We start from the raw sequence: 19,799 nt of genomic DNA, 5'->3' as shown, positions 1-19,799 counted from the left end.
ATTGTGTATATATACACCACATCTTTATCCATTCATCCATCAAAGGGCACTTAGGTTGTGTCCAGATCTTGGCTATTGTAAATAATGCTGTGATGAACATAGGGGGACATATATCTTTTGTAATTAGTATTTTCATTTTCTTCAGATAAATACTCAGAAGAGGAATTGCTGGATCATATGGTAGCTCTATTTTTATTTTGGGGAAACTCCATACTGTTTTCCATAGTGGCTGCACCAATTTGCATTCTCACCTTACACAAGGCTTCCCTTTTCTCCACATCCTTACCAACATTTGTTATTTCTTTTCGATAATAGCCATTCTAACCGGTCTGAGGTGATGTCTTGTTGTGGTTTTGATTTGCATTTCCCTACTGATTAGTGATGTTGAGCATCTTTTCATGTACCTATTGGCCATCTGCATGTCTTCTTTGGATAAATGTCTATTCAGAACCTCCACGCATTTTTAATAAAATTTCGGGGAATCTTTTGCTATTGAGTTGTAGTGAGTTCTTCATCTATTTTGGATATTAACCCCTCATCAGATATATAATTTGCAAATATTTTCCCCCTTTCAGTAGGTTGCCTTTTCATTTTGTTGATGGTTTCCTTTGCTGTGCAGCAGCTTTTCAGTTCGATGTGGTCTCACTTGTTTATTTTTACTTGTCACCTTTGCTTTTGGAGTCAGAGCCAAAAAATCATCAAGACCTATGTCAAGGAGCTTACCGCCTATGTTTTCTTCTCAGACTTTTATGGTTTCAAGTCTTACATTCAAATCTTTAATCCATTTTGAGTTAATTTTTGTCTCTGCTGTAAGATATAGTCCAGTTTCATTCTTTTGCATGTGGCTGTCCAGTTTTCCCAACACCATTTATTGAAGAGACTGTCCTTTCCCCATTGTATAGTTCTGTCTACTTTGCTGTAAATCAATTGACCACATATTCCTGGGTTTATTGCTGGGCTCTCTATTCTATTCTATTGATCTGTGTGTCTATTTTTATGCCAATACCATTCTGTTTTGATTATTACAGCTGTGTAACACAGTTTGAAATAAGGGAGCATGATGCCTCCAGTTTTGTTCTTGTTTGTTTGCTTTTGTGGTTTTTCAAATTATTATTTTCTGTAATAAATGATCCTGCTACAAACATCTGCACAGTATTATTTTGTGCTGGAAATTTGCCCAAGAATGGAATTACTACATCAAAGGGGATCATATTTTTTTGTGGCTCTTTATAGAGACTAGCAAATTGCCCACCCAAAGGAGTATGCATTATTTGAGGATAGAAAAAAAAAAAGTTTTCCACAAAAGAAATTAATTTTCCACTTATTCATAAAATATTCGAACGCCTCACAGGTGGCAGGCACCACGCCAGGGGCTGGGGACAGGGATGAATGAGCAAGGCAGCCCGAGTCCTGGTCTTCAAGGTGCCTGCCTCTGGCCATGGAGGACCGCGTGCCCCTTCGCGCAGGAAAGTGGAAGAAGCGAGCTGTTTGCGTGCAGAGAAGGTCTTGCAGCGTGGGCAGGGATTGACCTGCATCTTGCAGAATGAGTAAGAGTTTTGGCACGGGATTTTTATTTATTTTACTGTGACTCTTGAGCCTTTTATCAGAAAAAAGTTTCCCCCGCTTGGCACAGAGAACGTTGGCGGGGCCATAAGCCCCCGACGTCTTAAGTAAGTCTCTTTCCATGTCCGGGGAGGAGGGAAGGGGGTCTCTCCGACCGCGGGAGCAGGATCTGGGGTCCGGGAATTCCTGGCGCGCAGGAAGAGGACAAAAGAGGACCCAAGCGCGGAGCCCGCCGTCTCTGGGGACCAGACCCGACGCGTGGCCCTCGGGGGAGGGAAGATGAGCCCTCGGGGCCGGGCTCCGGAGGAGTCAGCTCAGCTCGGTCTGGGCTGGGAAGACGGTGAGGGAACCGGAGCTGCCGGGGAGCAGGTTAGAGAGCAGCCCGCGAGTGGGCTCGGAGGGCAGCGAGGCTCCGCGGCGAGGGACCCGGAGGGGGCAGACGGGCGGGGAGCGGCGAGGGGCGGAGCTCCGAGGCCCGGGCCGCGGCGGCGCCCAGAGGGTCTGCGGGGGCTGCCGTGGCCGGCCCCAAGGGCGGACGCCTGTCGGAGACCGTGACCTTGGCATCGACAGCGGGGCGCGCGCACGCTGTCCTGAGCTCAGCCCCGAGCCCATCCTCTGGGAGACCCACAGCCGACGGGCTGGCGCTGTCCCTGGTGAGGGAGCCCGGGCCGGGGTGCCAGGTAGGACCGAGGGCTGCGAGGAGGGCGGGCGGAAAGCGCCCCAAAGTGGGAGGGGCAGCGGCGGGGTCTGGGGGCCGCGGGCTTGGGGACCAAACGAAGGGCTCACGTTGGAGCACATACACCTGGAAACTGGGTGCGGGGCGTCGGGGTCCAGGTTACAAAACCAAGGGCATCCCGGGCGCAAGACCAGACTGTTAGTTACCCCCGGAAGGGCCGCAGGGTCGCCCTCACGGATGAATGGGAGTGCGCGCCAAGACCCGGGCTGCGGGTAGTGTTGTGCCTCCGCCTTGTTTCTGCCTGTGACACGGTCAGAAAGAACTCCCCTCCGTGTGTTAACAAGGGAATAGGCAGTTTTCTAGCGTGTTCGCATATGGAAGGGAGGACCACAGCGTCAGCACTTATGCTCCTGGGCCATGAGTCCTCTCGCAGGCTCCTTGGCCCAAGCCTCCAGCTGCCTTCGGGACCTTGCCTCAGTGGCGCAAAATTAGGGTGTCAGTCCCCGGGCCTGATCACCAGCCGCTGTATTTCCTGGGGAGAAAAAAAAGTACCAGATTGATGGAGTCTTTCATTATTTTTTTATTATTATTTTAAAATAATGGTTTCAATAGATAATATATGCACAAGGCTTTAAAAAAATAAATACAAAATATCTTCTAGAGATAATCCTAGACTAGCATTTGTGTCTATTTATGCCTGCCTTGTTTTTTTTACCCATTTCTTCTCCTACTCTACTTGTTCTTCTCCCTCCTTTTGATTCTTTATCCCACGTCCTGCGTAATGAAAGTACCAGCAGAAAGGTGACGTCACCACCATCGCCCGCATCGCTTAATTCCCAGTGTTCCCCGCTGGCGCCACCTCTGCTGTCTTCAGAGTCTTTCACTGGGGAGGCCCTTGGGGTAGGGAACCCACTACCGAGAGAGGACATTTCATTTACCTTCCTGAACTCTCCCCGTGATTCGAAGGAGCACTGGGGAAGAGTCCTTCGCCGGTTCTATACTGTCTATTCTTTTCCTTAAACTGGATTTTCCAAATGCAGTTTAAGTAGAATCTGGTACTGAAGGGAATTAATGAAGGATATTTCCTAAAATGCTCTAGATTTCCAGAAATTAACACCCCGCTGGTTCCTATTCCTGAAAGCAGAACTTTGCATGTCACACCATTGCTTCTCCTCGCTCCACCCAGGATGAGCAGAGTGGAAGGCATGGGATTTTTTCCTCCGTAGGAACCTCAGGGGGTGGACGTTTCATACTTGTGAAGGGGCTTAGGGACCTAGCTTTGCGGTAGACAAGTGGGGAGAGGAAGATGTACAAGAATGAGTTGGGATCAGGGAAGTAGGAAAGGAGAGGCAGGCCAACATCCCAGAGTGGAGGAGAATGCTTTATGGCAGGGCCCTGTCATTTAGGAGCAGCTTCCTAAATAATTATGCTAAGAGACTACGTATGTGGCACTTCTTGCCAACAAGCAGCACAATCAACTCTTTTCCAGGACTTTTTCTGTTTTAGGCCAAAACCAGCAAATCAACCCATTTTTGTCCATGTGATAAAATAGAAGTAGTTCAAATTATTTTTACTGAATTAAAAGGTTTTTAGGAGTTGTGTGGACTGTTTAAAATAACCTAATAGCTACTCCAGTCACTAATCCGCCTTCACTTTGTTCATTTTTTCATGTTGCATGACCTTGACCTGGGTCCCACACGTCAGAAAGTTCAGGTTGGGTAGAAGCTGCCACTTCTAAGAAGCCTTTTTGAATGAGGAGTTGGGAGAGGAGAGGATTAGAAAGTATGGACTGATCCTCGTGGTAGAGTGGGAGAATAATGAAGAGGTATGAACTGAGTACCAGCTTCAGACTGGTAAGGAATGGGGCTATAATTCTTAAGAGAACAGGGCAATGAATGAGTAAGAGGTGAAGGAATCATTCATCATTCATTCATTCAAGATGTTTACAGAGTGCCTGGCTGTGTGCCAGTCACTGGGGAAAAATGGTGAATAAAACCTGGGAGGATCCCTGATCTCCTTGAGCTTATAGATGCTTTGGGGAATCAACTGTTAGTACAATAACTAAGTATTGAATGTGTAATTACAAACTAAGATAAGTTCTCTAAAGGAGAGAAACAGTTCTTTGAGGATGTAAAGACTACTGGGAGATCAGGAAAGGCTTCCCTAAGGAGATTTTCCTTGAGCTGAGATTCAAGGGCAGGTGGGAATGGTGGGGATATATATGGTTTTGAGGTAGGACCAGAATGCATTGGTTAGGAGTTGCATTTGGCTGCAAGAAGTCTGGCCACCATGTAGTGTTTGCTATAGTGCATGTGTACACATATAGAGTTGGCATTTCTGGAATTTTGGGAAAGAATGCTTTGTTTATCACAGCATCATTTGTACTGGCTTGAGTTGATCACGGTTTTTCATTGCTATTATTCTTGCTTTCAAAATAAATGATTAATTTTATTCTTATAACTTCAGTTTATTGCACACAATAAAATATGTGCATTATGATTCAAATGCAAATTATCCATATTCCCATTGCTAAGGTAGATATGTATATAAGTCCCATACCAAATTTGGCTTGTATGGTGACACCTCATTGTTGTCACTGAATACTTTCCCAGGTGAAAATAGGTGTGGCAGGTGGACTACAATATCTTCTCTCCTCCCTTATCCACTGCTCTAGTTGGGAGGATGTCAAAATTTTTAGTTACCTAAAGCTGCACGAACCTCTTCAAAGTTCTGTATATAGTCCTTAGGTAAAGAAAAAAAAATTACTAATTGCATTGATGCTGTAAGCAAAAGTAATATAAATCTCACAATGTAGTGGCATGGGGTGCTCTAACCAAGCAACATATTCATGTGCAAACAAATATTTTCATTCATTCAACAGTATTTACAGTAAACCTTCTGTATGCCCAGCACTATGCAAGATATCATGGAGAAAATGAATTAGTAAGACACAGTCCCAGCATTTAAGGACTTCATAGAGGTCTAAGGGGGCGAGACATACTCATCCATTTAAGGTAGGAAAGTATTGTGGTTGCTATAATGAAAGCATAATTAGGGTTCAGTGATGCACAGGGAGGGGAGTGGTCAATTCTACCAAGGAGAGGAGGGGTCAAGAAAAGATTCATGGAAGAGTTAACACTTGAGTTGAATCTTGAAAGATGAGACATTCCATAAGATAGACAAAGGGGAGAGGGCATTATAGAAGAGGGATTTATGTGCAAAAGTAAACAAAAACAGAGGCATGAAACAGCATGTCAAGATCCAGGACCTGCAAGTGGCTCAAAGGGCTGAAGCATAAGGAGCAAAGAGGGGCTCATTAACACATGAGGCTGGAGCGGTGGGCAGTCCAGGTCACAGAGAACCTGCATGCCATCACATGGATAGCCTGGTGGTTAAAGCATGCACTCTGAGGTCATACAAACCCAGGGTTGAGTCATGGCTCTGCCACTTTCTACCTGTGGGGCCATGGTCAAGTAGCCTAGCCTCAATAAGTAGTGGGAATAGAGGCTATACCTCCCTCATAGGGTCGGGACAAGAATTGAGATAAGTCATGCAGTACCTGACACTGACTTTGCACCCAGCTGTTGTTGGCTATTATTGTCATTATTTATCCTGGGGCAAAGAGAGCCACTGGAGGATTTTAAGTGGAGGAGTGACTTAGTGAACATTTTTGTTGGGAGCTCACTCATCCTGGCTGCATGTGGATGCTGGGTTAAAGAGGGGTGAGTTTGGAGCAGAGCAACCTCTTAAAGAGATTGTAACCATTCAGATGATGGTGATGATGCCCTGAACCATGGTGACCATGGCAGTGGCCATGGATAAAAGGAGCCAAACGCTTGAGATGTCTCCTGGGTAGACTCCACAGAACTCAGTTACTCATTAGACACAGGCAGCAAGGATGAGGACGTGAGAGATGTGCCCGGGATTCCGGTCTGTCATCCTTTGCTTCTCTCATCCAAGTGATCTTATGATAAACAAAAGGAAGCTGGGTATCAACCAGGACTGGGGATCAACTATCTGAGAAGTGCTTATGTGCAAAGGACTTAATGATTGGTACCGAAAAAGCTGCCTTTCTAATTCAGAAGTCCCCTTCATAACTTCTATGTCATAGCATAAAATAGGATCAGGAGGGTCTAGTTGATCCATGACAGATATAATTCTCTCTCTCCCTCCCCCCCCCCTTATTTCTGGGAGGCTTTTAGTTCAAGGTGAATGAACATTAGACTTCATCCATTTGCCATTGTCACAAAGTGGCACATATAACCCTCACTCATGCAAGGTAGTTTTGGTTCAACTCTTGCCTGACGCTAGCCTGACTGAATTTTTCCCCCTTTTCTCTCAAGTGTCCTCCTGCAACTGGCTGAGGTGCCTTTATTAAAGCCAGTGAGAATTAGAGAATTTGGGTGGTCCCTATTTTATAATTCACTGTAGTCTTGGTAACCACCTCATCCATCCATAAGACAGAAAATAACCCAGACGGGTGTGATAGCGTTTGGGGAAATGTGGGTCCTGAGAAATGCTCATGGAGTGTAGTACAGTTGGATTCAGTTGCTTGAACAACTGTATCGTTACTTGAAGCCACAGAAATGAACAGACTTTATAATTAGGCAGGGCTAGTGAGTGAGGTGGCAAAATGTGAAATGAGGAAAAATAAAGTCTGCCTCTGCCACGGATGGTCTAGAGTTTGCTTGAAAGTGGACTTTGCATCTCTCTGACCTTGGACAAGATATCTAACCTCTCAGAGCCTCAGTTTTTATTGGTGGATATTCCTTTGATGTCTGTAAAACTGAGGTAATGTCTCCTTCGAAGGGTGGTTGTGAAGTTTAAATGAGCTATACATAGAAAGTGCTCAATACAATGCCTGGCGTGTGGTAGGTGCTTATCTGGACTGTATCCTTTGGCTCAGCTGCCTCTGAGGTCTTTCCTTACATTGAAAAAGCAGAAAGAATGAAGATGTCTTAGGTTAAATAACCTGAATTAATTGGCTTTTATGTGTTTCTCACCTATAATTGATTTTTTTCCCTGGGAACCGGGGCGGAAACCTGTTTTCCTCCGCGCTCAGGCAATGAGTGTCAGTGATGATGGGGGCAAAGGTAATATGATACCTCAGAGAGGAAACTAATTTTAGCTATTCTTCTTTCAACAAGTCTTTCACATACACACAAGCAAAATTACTAACAAATAGAAAAATGGAATCATTTGACTTCTTTCTCCCATGTTTTCTGTTGGTGGAGTTCCTAACAAGCGTCTTTCTTGTTTATTTCTTGTTTTTCATGTAGAAAGAAAGAAGCAGGCTCAAAGAGAGTGTAATGACTCTCTCCAAAAATTCTGAGCGGTTTGTCCTTAGGAAAAAGAGTTTTATTTTTCTCCTCTTAATAGAAGTTGATGGTTGAAAGAATTATCATAGCCTCCATATAGTTTTTCTAAATATTCTGTGATTTGACATAAGCCTTTAGTTCAAGAAGCATCAGTTGAGCTCCAACTGCGTGTCACGTGTTGAGCTGGCACTGCGAACTGAGAGATGCCAGCATGGTACCCCAGATCTCCAGGCTGGGGGCCCTTGCAGAAGAAGGTGGGGAGGGAGAGGAAGAGGAGTGACAGCTGGTTTGAGAGAGCCGGTGAGAGGGGAACCCTCAGGCTGAGGTTCTCTACCACAGCTTCAGACCCCCAGTCCATCAGCTCATGAGCTGCTTCAGGTCAGGATCCCTGTCTGCTCATACCTGCGCCCCAAGCCCCTGCCCGTGGGAGCCCTTTTGTGCTATGTGTCGATTGAGGGATCAGGAGAAATAGGTAGTGAGGGAGCCGAGTGTTCTCCTGTTTTTGCACTCTTAAAAATGAAAATATCCCAACTAAAGTTTCACCCTTTACAATTATTGGCCAATTTGCACCCTCATCTTTTGAGAGGCAGCACAGGATAGCGGTTAGAGGTCTGGGCTCTGGAGTTAGATTGCATCCCAGCTCTACAGTTTATTAGTTGTATGACCTCCTTGGGCCAGCTGTTTAACCTCTCTGTGCCCAGTTTCCTTATCTATAAACTGAGGTTATTAATATGACCTCCCTCACTGGTCATTAAAAGACTTAAATGAGCTAATACACATTAGTCAAGTACAGACAGTATGTCTTATTCAACTTTGAAGCCCCAGAATCCAGCAGGGTGCCTGACATTGGAGGAGCTGAATGAATGAACAAATCTCAATATGTAGGCTGGTATAACAGTGAGTGATTGACAAGGCACTTTCCTCTCATTGACTCACTTGATCCTCAGAACACTCGGGAGATAAATAAGGGAGATGGGCGGGATAGGTACAATTACCTCCATTTTACAAATGAGGAGCCAGGACTCTGAAAGGTGGAGTGACTTGCCAAAGAAAGCACAACTATAGTGGGCCAGCCTGGTGGTGCAGTGGTTAAGTTCGCATGTTCCGCTTCCTGGTGGCCCAGGGTTCCCTGGTTCAGATCCAGGGTGTGGACATGGCTTCGCTTGGTAAAAGCCATGCTGTGGTAGGTGTCCCACGTATAAAGTAGAGGAAGATGGGCACAGATGTTAGCTCAGGGCCAGTCTTCCTCAGCAAAAAGAGGAGGATTGGCAGTAGTTAGCTCAGGGCTAATCTTCCTCAAAAGAAGTAAAAAAATCACAACTATAAATGACAGACCTGATTAATGCTCCGGACTCCATTTATTCCTAGCCCTCTGATCTTCCTACTTTCTGGCCGCCTCTCGATCTTACGCAGGTTTCATGGAGCAAAAAGGATATCCACCAGCAAAAATGAACACACGTAGCTTATGTAGCTTTCTGAAGAAATGAACTTCTTACTGTAAATACACTTAGTCAAATTGTAACTTCAAGTTAAAACTTGAAGTTTGGAAAGTTTCTATTTTGGTGGGTGGGGAGGAAAGCAAAGGATATTTTATGGGAATGAGGAAGTTCATTCTAAGTGTGAAAGTAGCAGAGAATGATGAAGGAAAATATTGACAGATTTTCTTACATAAACATTTAAAATACTTATGTGTAAAAAGTCATAACTAAATTAAAAAGAAAATAAACTAAAAATAATTGCAGCAAATATCCCAAAAGGTTAAAAGTTTCAGTATCTAAAGAGCTCCTAGAATTTAATAGGAAGAACATTAAGACCTCGGTTTCAAAAAAGTGGACAAAAGATGTAATAGTTTTCAAATGAGGAAAAGCACATAGTTTGGTGAACATATAAAAATATTTTAGGGGCCGACGTCGTGGCGTAGTGGCTACTGTGGCGGCATCCCACACAGAAGAACTAGAATGACTTGTAGCTAGGATATACGGCTATGTACTGGGGCTTTGGAGAGGAAAAATAGAAACGTAAATGAGTTTGCATGTCAAAAGTAAGCTGGTACTGGGGCCGGCCTGGTGTCGTAGTGGTTAGGTTCACACACTCCACTTTGGCGGCCTAGGGTTCACAGGTTCGGATCCTGGGCATGGACTAGCCCCAATCATCAAGCCACGCTGTGGCAGCATCCCACATAAAACAGAGGAAGATCGGCACAGATGTTAGCTCAGGGCCAATCTTCCTCACACACATACAAATTTTAATTTTACTTGAATAAAAGAAACAAGACTTTTTAAAATGATATGCTAGTTTGCTTATCAAGAATATTAAGACTTTAGGGGCTAGCCCAGTGACATAGTGGTTAAGTTTGCACGCTGTGCTTTGGCAGCTTAGGGGTGCCGGTTTAGATCTGAGGCATGGACCTATACACTGCTCATCAAGCCATGCTGTGGAAGGCATCCCACATATAAAATAGAGGAAGATGGGCACAGATGTTAGCTCAGGGCCAATCTTCTTCAGCAAAAAGAGGAGGATTGGTGGCGGATGTTGGCTAAGGGCTAATCTTCCTCAAAAAAAAAAAAGAGAAAAGAATATTAAGACTTTAAAGATAATGCTGATGGAGTGGAATAAAATGGTTACTCTTGTAACAAATTACCTGCAAAATAATTATCTTAAAATTGTTTGTAGGGGCCGGCTCAGTGGCATAGTGGTTAAGTTTGTGCACTCTGCTTTGGCTGCCCAGGGCTCATGGGTTTGGATCCCAGGCTTGGACCCACACACCACTTTGTCGAGCCATGCTGTGATGGCATCCCATATGCAGAGTGGAGGAAGATTGGCACAGATGTTAGCTCAGGGACAATCTTCCTCACCAAAAAAAAAAAAAAAGAAATTGTTTATAGTCTGACTGAAGAATTCAATTTCTGGGATTTTATCCTAAAGAAATCATGGGAAATGCGGTTTAAGACTATGCCCCCTCAAAAGTAAGTAAGTTAACTAAGAAACTGTGAAGAAAGATGCTTAGTGTTACTGTATGGTCACAGTAGCTAAAGAGCTGAAGAAGTGTAACACAAAGCTAAAATAATTTAAAAAGTAAAAAGGCTTATGCCCAAAGATGTTCTTCACGGTGTTTATTTATGAAAGTGAGACACTAGAAACAACCTATGTGTCCAATAATAAGGGAATGTCTTAATAAATTACTTTCGGGGTGAAGTAGCGTAGACTAGCAGCTAGAAGTGTAGCTTCTGGAATCTCACCACTTGGGTTCAAATCCTGGTAAACCTAGGATTTTGCCAAAAATATTTTGCTGCATATTAGCCCTGTAACCTTGGAAACCTCTCCGTGTCTCACTTTCTTCATCTATAGACGGGGGATGACAAGGGTACCTACCACATAGGTTTGTTATGTGGGTTAAATGAATCAGTATTGGTCTACAATTCCAAAATCTTCAAAGCTCTAAAAACCTAAAGAATTTTTGTAACTATTAGCAGCAAAAGATTATTGAACTGACATATACTGACATAATTTTATGCTTTTATCCTGTGACTATAGTCAATCTTAACCCTTTTCCATAGTTTTACTTTCCTTGTAGAATCTCTGAGGTTCTCTTTATAAATTAGTAACCCTCATGCACATGTGAAAGGATTAATTGAGGTCAATGATAACTGGAATCTGGTGTATCTACTTTGAGCTAATCTCTTGGCCCAGAAACTTTTCCAAATCCTCCTGCCTGGGGCTTTCAAAGCCCACCCTGATGGTCTAGTGGTTAAGATCTGGCGTTCTCACCACCACGGCCCAGGTTTCTTTCCTGGTTAGGGAGCTACACCACCCACCTGTCAGTTGTCATACTGTGGGCTACTGCATGTTGCTGTGATGCTGAAAGCTATGCCACCAGCACTTCAGACACCAGCAGGGTCACCCATGGTGGACAGGTTACAGCAGAGCTTCCAGACTAAGACAGACTAGGAAGAAAGACCTGGCCACCCACTTCTGAAAAAATTGGCCTTGAAAACCCTATGACTATCAGTGGACCTTTGTCTGATATAGCACTGGAAGGTAAGAGGATGGCACAAAAAGACTAGACAGGGTTTCTCCCTGCTGAATCGAGTCAATGGCACTAACAAAAGGGCTTTCAAACTTTAAGATGGGGAATATCATTAACATGTGCATTACTGAGCTCCACCAGAAGAAATTCTGCTTAAGTCAGTCTAGGGTAGAGCCAGACACCTTACCAGCTCCCAGGTGATGCTGGTGATGTTGATCCAGGGAGGGACCACACGTTAGGTACCCCTGCTCTAATCCACCCCTTCTTTAATCTTTATCACCCTTTACATTATACCCTTTTTATTTGAACATTTTCACTTCTAGAAATCTGCAGCTTGTTTTTTTATATTATTATTCTCCTATCTTCTCTTTTCTATCTGTGCTTTTATTTCTTGGAGTAGTCATATAACAAGATTATCTATCACTTTCTAAGCATTTATCATGTGCCAGTAGTGTGTTAGTGCTTTATTCATGTTATTTTTTCATCCTTTCAACAACCCTGAAAGGAAGGTATTATTATCCTCATTTTGTAGGTGATAAAACTGAGGTCCTAGGACTCCCAGAAAGTGGGAAGAACAAGTCCTCTTGTTCCCAAAGCTCAAGCTCTGTCCCTTTTACCGTCTTGCCCTTTCACATGGCAGTACACGTCACCAGGTCTCCAGTCTACATGCCTTCTCAGTCCTGCCTCGGCTGCCTAGCTCCTGCCACTCCCCAGTCTGGAACCCCCTCTCTACTCATCACCTGTCCAGATCCCACCCAAGCCTTCTGCGCCAGGAAGCTTTCCCAGCTGTGCCTGCCCACAGCCCGCAAACCGCCGCATCTTTTGTTCTTACCTGGCCATTCATCATATGTGTTTGCTTTTTCACACTAAGAGATTTGTCTTCCTAACTGGGCTTTGAACTCCTTGAAGACAGGGCCCACCTCTGGCATCTCCCACCATGGAACAGCCATGGTGGGGACTGATTGCCTCCCTTCCCTCCCCTTCCTACTTTTCTCCCTTCCTGTCCCCCTGTCCCTATCACTTGTTCCTTCCTACCTTGGTGACATCAAGCCTCACCAACAAAAGACAAATAATAGCCAGGTTGACCCCTCTTAATCCCTTCCCTGCATTGCACCTGTGGGTGGTTTGCCCTGTTGTTCGCCAGTATCATGAGAAGGAACTTTCCCAGGAGGCCCCGAACTTGGCAGGAAAGTGCCAGCAATGCCTATAACCCTTGGCTCTTCTTGAGGGTTTCCAGACACCTCTCCCCTCCTTCCATGTTTACTCAAATTCCATTCCATTATTTACCTCCCAGTTTCACTCTGCATCTTTGTCTTCATTCAAGTTCAAGTGAAGAGTTCCCACCTGCCGGTTCCCAGCGTGCACATCTGTGGAGCTGCCTCCCCTGTAACGAGATCTACTGGGGCCGGTATGGTGGGCCACATTCATTTGGTCTGTACGTTTTGGTTATTTTCTCCCCCTCCTCACCTCCCCTCCCCCCTCCTCCTCCTTTCCTCCCCCTCCCCCTCTCTCTCCATTTCTCCCTTCCTCCTTCTTGAGGTCAGTATTCCTGTTATTGCTTGCCGTGGTGTTATCAACCCACTGTGACAGCTTACACACCTCAGGACTTGTGATCTTGCTTTTCTAATTGTCCCAAAACTTGTCATTATCTCCTTGTAAGGGGTCTGCAGAGCAGCTGGGCCTCACAGCAGAAGGGTGAGAGTCCCCAGGATGCTTTCGTTTCCTCCCTGTCCATTTAGCACGCAAGTGCTGGTTGTATTGTGTTACAGCCACGTAGCCACACTGCTAAGCTGACACCATCACTAGTACATAATTTAAATTCAATTAGTTTTCTTGTTCAGAAGGCTTTTTTCTGACCCACATTTATGAACCAGATTTGTGGTGGTCCTGATGCTTTCCTTCAGTGTCTCCTGTGATCTGAATTCCTTCTCTTTGGTGTCTCATTCCCTGTGCTATTCTTGGTAGCTTTCATAGTGAAACCCTAGGGGGAAAAAACATGCTGAGGAATTCCATTTAGTGTTTCTTTAGTGTTTACAGTGTATCAGGTGTTGTGCTAAGCATTTTTATGCCTTGTTTTGTTTAATCCTATCAAAAACTTTAGTTATGTATATCTCAATACAATGGGGAAACACGGAGGTTTAGTGAGGTTAAGTGACTTGCCTGAGGTCTTATGGCCAGTAAGTGGAACAGCCTAGATTCAAACCCAAGTCACATAATTCCAAAGCACATAGTCAAAATTTAATTTCTGGGAGCTTTCTTCTATTCTTCAAAAACTATAATGATTTGGCCAAAAGCTGTCTCACACACTGCTATGACAGTGTAAATGGATACACCCTTTCAGGAGGGCAATTGGCAATACATATTAAAAGCTTTTGAAAGGTTCTTATCCTTTAATCCAACAATGCCCATGCCTGAGTTTATGCTAAGGAAATAAGCATTAATATGTACAAAGATTTAACCCCAAGGAAGTTCAGGGTGGCAATATTCATAATATGAAAAATTTGAGACAAGTTCCACGTTTAACAGAAGGGAATTGGCTAAATAAAATATGATGCATAGAGACGATGAAATACCAAATAGTCATTATATATTATATGGGAAAAGAATATCAGTGGCATAGACATATGTTCATAATGTAAAAAGTAACAGAGGATTTCAAATTAAATCCCTTTGTGTAAAAACAGATACTACAAGATGGATTCACAGAGAAATGGTATAACGCTGGAGACATAGATATGCAGTATATACAAAAAATGCGAAGAGTTGTGAGATTAAGGAGATAGAATTGACTAATTTTTTTTCTTTTAGCTTTTACTATGTAATAATTACTTTTTAAATTGATATTGAGGTTTTCTTAACTTTACTGTTTTTCTTATCTTTTTTTTTTTGATTGGAAAATGTGTGTGCGTTGTTTGAAGATGTAGAGTCTTTAGGACTGCGTCTGGGCCATTTCCTCCATCGGTGTTTCTATGCTGACAACTTCTCCAGTTCTTCTTTTCGCCCCCCAACTGCTAGGCTGAGCTGGGGAGCTGATCGTATGTGCTGAAAATGTTTGCGTGAACCGGATCTCTTATCTGGCACTTTGTGTCCTTGTGTGGTTCAGGTGGGAAATTCTTAGCTTGTTTCGATCTAAATCCTTTTTCTGGTCTAAGTTACCTAAACCGCCTCTCCACCTCCCTCTGCTCCCTGGTTCTGTGAACCCCAGCGGCCGTAGTTTTTCCTCTGGGGTAGTAGCCATCTCTCCTTACTCTCGTTCATGCTGTGAAGGAAATTTCACACTTTTTAAAAGAACTACAGGATCTTTGACTGTTGTGCATATTTACCAGCACTTCCATTTTATATTTATAATTTCCCCCACAAACAAGCATTTCTACAGACACTGAGTTCTATCTTCTCAATTTCTGTAATAACTTTTTTTCTGGATGCAGGTTCCATGGGTTTTTTCTCATTGACCCAGTGTGCTTGGCTCTCCTGACCAGGTCACCTCCCAGCTGCCTCTTGCCTTTGACTCATATCGATCTCCTGTGCTCGTCACCTTGCCTCCCCTTCTTTCAGGCCTCAAGGTGTCATTAAAAAGCGCCTTCATTCTTGCATCACCTTTTCTTTCTGCTCTCATCGCTTTGATCTCCTCTCTGCTGGCTTCCTTCATCGACCCCTTTGTATTCCCCATTTCTCTTTCTAGAGAGTCCACCCCTCTGTCTCTCATCTGTTTATAGTCTCCATTCTGCTGTAATCCTTAGTCTAATCATTTCAGCCTTTGTCTGGGCCTTCTCTGAAGTGTTTTTTCTGATATTTTAAAACCAAGTTCCACCAGTGGGACTCCTGAGAGGGGTGCGGAGCTTTCTGACCCATGCCTTTTTCTTTAGGGCGTGATCAATTGTCGAAGGAACGATTTAACCTCAGAAAATAAAACACTAGAACAGAACGTCAATTAGCATTCCCTCTATAAAAAAAACAAAATATTGGTTTAGAAAAAGCAAGTCATCTTTGAAAAGAGCAAATTATCTCTAACCGACCAAATAGAAAAAAAGAGTTTGTGACACAGCGTTTCCACTTCTGGAATGAATCTTCCAAGGAGATAATCGGACAAGTGCTAAAGAAGTATTTAAAAATAGGTTAATTGAAATGTTGTTTTTAATAGTAAAAGAAAATCAGAAATATCTTAAATGCCCAGCAGTAGATGATTTGCTATGTAAATTTTGACTCGTGTATACCATGAACCACTATGAAGTCATGAAATATGATGATGGTTTAAAGAATAATAATAAAATAGACACCTGTGTACCCATAATCCAACGTAAGAAAATTAGTTCTTGGGAACCCCTCTCTGCCTCTAATCAAGTCCATCCTGCTCTTTCCTCCAGAGAGGTAAGCACGCCCGAATTCGTATTTCACTTTCCCTTACCTTATAGTTTTGTGAAATATGTATGTTCCGTTCATCATGCTACAACTTGTGTTACTGTGATGCGCATGAGTTCATATGCAGTCAGTAAATAAGGGAATTGTGTCAATATACTCAGAAGTCACATTGTTTATACAATGTTTTTCCCCACACGTAAATGTTCTGTGCCACCAAGGAGCAGCAGCGGACTGCAAAGTACACTAACACAGCTGAATGCAGCACGCTGTGGATTTCAGCTCAGGAAGCTCATCTATTCCGAGTTCTTCTCTTGGCTGACTTTGCCCTCATCCCCTGTCTGGGAGATGCTAGTTACACAGTTCTTCCTGTTCGGGCATTTGGTCCTAAGGCAGCTTCCTCAACCTTCCTTAAACATTCTCCTAAGAAGCTATCCTGTTTTCTGTAAGATCAATTCTCCTATTTGCAGAAGTATTTATTTATTAAGAATGTAATATGGCTTGTAATTATACTAATGTTTTTATTAGGATTGTTGTTGGTTTTATTAATATTTTGTTTACAAAGTTACGTAGGACTTTTTTCTGTTTTTTCCATAGGAAAGTAATCCATAATCTCTGTTACTTTTAGTGAGTGGTTTTGCAGAACGAGAGCATTGTGTTTTTTTTAATACATATATTACATTATATCAGAAACATCTGTATCCCTAAACAATACATTGTTTAATTTGCCTTGTTTTGAATTTTGTGCAAATCAAGTCATGCCCTTTGCATTCTTCTTCAGTGTGCATTTTTTAAAATATTATATTTGTGAGAGTAATCCATGTTAATGACTATAGCTGTGGTTCATTCATTTTTACTGATGTATAGAATTTATTGTATGAGTGTATTAAAATTTATCTATTCTCCTGTCAATCAGAAATTGGTATTTGCAATTTCCTGCTGTTATAAAAAATGTTGCCATAAACGTTTTTGTACATGACTCCTTGGCAGTAAAAGTGTTGGGCTTAGGGTGTGCACATCTTCATGTTTACAGACAATGCAAAATGGATTTCCAAAGTGGTTTTACTGATTTAAACTTCCGCCGTTAGTGTATGAGAGTTCTCATTTATCCACATCCTTGCCAGCTGTTGAGTTGTTGCCAAATTGTTGTGGTTTTAATTTGATGACCAATGTGTGTGTGTTTCTTCCTTTGTCTATTAAGATAGTTTTTCCTCTGTGAGATGCCTGTTGATGTCTTTTGCCCATTGTTTTTCCATTGGGAGATTCCTATTTTTCTTTCAATAGGAATGCTATATATTCTGGATACTGTTCATGTTCCAGATACATTGCTACAACTGTCTCCTTACCATTTGCTGCTTGCCTTTTCACTTTATAGGATCTTTTTATGAACAGCAGTTCTTAGTTTAATGTAGTTGAATTTATCATCTTTTCTTTGATTGTTTGTGCTTTTTTCCCCCTTGTTCAAGAAATCTTTCTATACTTGAGGTTATAAAAGCATTCTATATTTTCTTCTAAATTTTAGAATTTGGCCTATCACACTTAAATCTTCAAGCCATTTGCAACTGATTTTTATGTATGATCTGAGTATAAGTCCAAAGTCATTTTTTCCCACATGGTTAACCAGGCGTCCCAATACTGTTATTGCATAGCCTGTCCTCTCTCCCACCAATGCACAATGCCATCTGTCAGTTATCAGGGTTCCATGTACATGAGTCTGTTTCTGGGCTCTCTGTCCTGTACTATTTGTCTTCCCTGCCATTACCAACTATCTCAGTTATTCCAGCATAATATTGTTTTGGCAGCTGGTAGGGTGAGCGTCCCTTTCACGTTCTTCTTCTTCAGGAATATTGACTGTTCTCAGCCCTTTGCTTGTCCATGTAAATTTTATCATAATTCATCAGGTTGTGCACATACAACATATGCACACACCTGCTGTCAAGTGCACACACACAGGCACATATACCTGTTGAGATTTTTATTAGAATTGCAATGAACTTATAGATCAATTTGGAGAGAACTGACATCATAACAATATTAAGTATTCTTATCCATTTACACAGGAGAGATCTGATCTCCATTTATTTAGATTTTCTTCAATGTCTTTCAGTAATGTTTGAAATTTTCTCCATAAAGTTTTTGCCCATCTTTAGTTCATTCTATTCTTGAGAAACTTACTTTTTTCTATTATGAATAGTATCTATTTACAAAATGTATATTTGTTTTTAATGATTAATAGAAATGCAATTTTTTTATATATGATATATCTGGCAATTTTGCAAAATTGTCTTATTAATTCTAATTATTTGTATGTAGAGTCTAAGATTATCATGTCATCTGTAATTAATGATAATTTTACTTTTCTTTTCTAAACATTACACTTCTGCTATCTTTTCATTATGTTACTAAACTGGCTAAAACTTCTGGGAAAATATTACAGAGAAGTGATGATGGGGTATCCTTGTCTTGTTCCTGATTTTGAAGGGAAGGCTTTTAACATTTCCTCATTGCATGTGCTGTTTGGCACCTCCAGCTCTGAGTTGCCATGCATTTTGGAGCATAGTTTTCTCGTATTTGTTTGGAAAGAGCTCAACTCAAGTTGAGCTTTGAAGAAAGAGGCAAGATTGTGTGCTTTAGATCTAGATTACTTAGGCTAACATAGTAGAGAAGAAGGATCCTCCATGTGGTCCAGCCTCAGTCACTAGAGTTTGACCTTGGGATTTGGGGCCAAAGCCCCAGCTAATGTTCTCTGTACATGGATTTTCCTCAGAAACCTTGAGGGCAAGATTTGAGTAGTTCTGAGTCCCCAGCCAAACCCATCTCCTAATGCAGCAGATGGGTATCAGACTCACACATTGTTGGGCCCATCCCAGAGTTTATGACTCAGCAGGTCTGGGGTGGGGCCTGAGAATCTGCATTTCTAAGAAGTTCCCAAGTGATGCCGATGCTGCTGGTCCTGGTATCACACTCTGAAAAACGTTGTCCCAATATTGTCTCCTTAAAACATCCCAACAGTGGACAGCCCAGGACAAGGAAACAAAATTATTGAAGTGCCTGAGAAGGAAGGAGGAAGACTGCAAAGTGTGACAGCAGCTACCATGAGCACCACCCCTGGAGGACGACCGATGGCCACCTCCCAACATGGGAGAATGGCAGGAGAGGGAAACATAAGAGGAAATGGGAGCTTTGGGACATAACAATGGAAGGAACTCATGGGAAAGTATGAAGGAAGACCACAAATAAGTAAATACCTCAGGCGGGGCCGATTAGTCAGGTCGCATCCCACAAAGAACATAGAGGGGAAGGATGACAGTGAGACCTGCATAGCTTGGGGAGGGGAAGTGCCAGGACAGCCATTTAAGTGACAGTTCCTTCTTCTGAGATGGGCCTGAGATAGAGATAGGCCTCTGCCAAGTGAGACAGTAAGTGTTGGATAAACCAGAAACCCAAGCCCCAGGAAGTAACACTTAATTCAAGTTTCCTATTAAGCAGATAAACTCACTTTATTCTTAAGGTAGAAAAGAAAAGGGGAGATTCTGCATTTGAACAAGGCTTAAAGTCACATTCATCGCTTCAGGAGCTGCAGTCCCTGTCAGAGATGCTTTGACTTGGGCCTGCAAAGCAGCGGGAGTGGGACAGGGAGAGTCACACAAGGAAAAAGAGGTTGGGGCCATTGCCCTGCTGCGTGGAAAGCAATGCCAGAGGTGTCAGAGAGCAAAAGACCACGTCTGCACGTAGGACGGGGATCATATGATGCTTTTGACAGTGAGTTTTTAAGTCATCAACAGTATGAATAAGCAACTGATAAAAATAGGAAGGGCATGAGTTCTCCATCCCCTTCCACACCTGCTGCCAACCACCA

At 42.9% G+C, this 19,799-nt stretch overlaps 1 protein-coding gene across 1 annotated transcript in view; it reads left to right on the top strand.

Moving 5' to 3' along the window:
• The first annotated feature begins 2,015 nt into the window (after positions 1-2,015).
• Positions 2,016-19,799, top strand: part of CASR (calcium sensing receptor) — an 80,734-nt gene continuing 62,950 nt past the window's right edge. The window contains exon 1 of the mRNA XM_070582618.1: positions 2,016-2,243. The gene's annotated coding sequence lies outside the window, so the exon portion shown is untranslated. The remainder of the gene's footprint in view (positions 2,244-19,799) is intronic.

The sequence above is a fragment of the Equus przewalskii genome, chromosome 18, assembly GCF_037783145.1.
Source record: "Equus przewalskii isolate Varuska chromosome 18, EquPr2, whole genome shotgun sequence".
NCBI lineage: Eukaryota > Metazoa > Chordata > Mammalia > Perissodactyla > Equidae > Equus > Equus przewalskii.
The sequence above is the reverse complement of the archived record's forward strand: the minus strand, read 5'-3'. Positions and strand labels throughout refer to the sequence as shown.